The sequence below is a fragment of the Penaeus chinensis genome, chromosome 37 (genome assembly GCF_019202785.1).
Source record: "Penaeus chinensis breed Huanghai No. 1 chromosome 37, ASM1920278v2, whole genome shotgun sequence".
Lineage (NCBI taxonomy): Eukaryota > Metazoa > Arthropoda > Malacostraca > Decapoda > Penaeidae > Penaeus > Penaeus chinensis.
In genome coordinates this window covers 6,171,684-6,173,474 of record NC_061855.1, presented here as the reverse complement: position 1 = coordinate 6,173,474, position 1,791 = coordinate 6,171,684, and positions in this window count along the sequence as shown.

Genomic DNA, 1,791 nt, shown 5'->3' with positions numbered 1-1,791 from the left:
GGGTTGCCATGGTAACGAGTGTGTGTGTATGTGTGTGTGTGTGAGAGGTGGGGGGAGGGGGGTAGGGGGCGGTCATAGTGGCGGTGTGTGAGTTGCGTGCCTGCCGATACCTTTTATACCCCTGCTATTGTTATGTCACATTGTTACAATCATTCCAAGGGGACTTTTAAGCTGGTTTTACGGATTTTAGTCTCATTCTCGACAATGGGGAGGGAGAAGGTGGGGGGGGGGGTGGGCAAGAGAAAAGAAAAAAGGGGAAGGAAAAGAGAGAAAAAAGGTCTTTCACGGTTTCCGCGTGTGCGGGGGTGGCCGGGTTGCTAGGCGAGAGAGATCGCTGTTGTAGTGTGACGTGGCTCTGCGCTTCGTGAATTGCAAATGTGTGGACGCGTGACCTGGTCGACTTCCTAGCGTGACGCGGAAGGTGCAAGTGTGACGAAAGAGATGTCGCTGAGATTGTTTTGTGTATTACTTCGGTGTGTAAGTTTTGCTCGATGACAGAAGTTTAGGTTGATGTATACTCGTATGGCTGTGTGCGTGTGTCTGTATCTTTGTCCGTTAGCCCGGCCCTGCCTCCCCCTGTGTGCGTACGTGCGAATGCATGTGAATATTCATTTTCGTGTATAGAAATATCTAGTTTCAAATATTCGTGGCTTCTCTTTTTGCTTTTAGCAATGGACTCTTTAATCTGGATCTTTGCATGTTTGGATTTTTTTTTTTTACAGAACGTCAATGAACACGCTCCAAGTCCAGATTAAAGTGTCGAGCGTACAAACGCACAACGCTGAACGAAATAGGAATAAAAGAAACTGCCAATCAGACGTCGCGGAGCGGAAGAGCGAGTGAACGTGTTACGGGTGTCGGGTTGAGCCGCGTTCTTGGGAATCTTATTATCTGACACTTGATTCAGCGCGGTCCTTGGGCGGGGGCGGCGGAGCTTTCATGTGGGCGGGGTGGCGGTCGTAAGGGCGTGACTTGGTGTTGGTGTGTGGGCGCATTCGTGCATGCGCGCGGGCGTCATTTTTCTTGTTTGGAATATCCTATTGTTTTGCTCTTGTGTCTTGTTTCTCTGTCTGCCTTTCGGCTCTCGGTGTACTTCGTGCAATATTTCTTTCTTCTCTCTCTTCTGTCTTGTATTCCCTTTCTTCTGTCTCTCGCTTTTTCTCTTTTGGCGAGGCCGGGGCGACGTACAGTCCCACAATAAACAGAGCCGGCAGCGATAAGACCGCGACGCAGATCCCTGGCGGCCGTGTGTTTTGCGCGATTGTGTCGTGTTCCCGGCGCGTTCCCGGGAATGATTGGAATGACTCGACGCGGGAATCGGTTCGCTCTCCCTTGGGCATAAATCGTGTCTTGGGAGACGGCAACGGCGGCGGCGGCGGCGGCAACGGGGGCGGGGGATGATTTAAGAGAGTCGAGTCGTGACTTTTCCTTAGGGAAGATCGAGACCGACCTTCTCCTCTGACGTGCGTCCATCTCTTTTTCGCCTTCGCTCTTACCGGGTTTTCATGTCGGTCGTTGGTGGATGTGGTTTGTTGATGATTTGTGGGTCACGAGAGTGTGTGTGCGGTGTAGGGAAACCTGAACATAGAAAGAAATGTGTGTGTGTGTGTGTGTGTGTGTGTGTGTGTGTGTGTGTGTGTGTGTGTGTGTGTGTGTGTGTGTGTGTGTGTGTGTGTGTGTGTGTGTGTGTGTGTGTGATGTAACTCAGTGAATATGTAGTAGAAAACCGAAACTCCTTGCGGTATTTAATGGAGTGCGAAGCAGTCATATTACCCCTTGCCCTCCACGGCG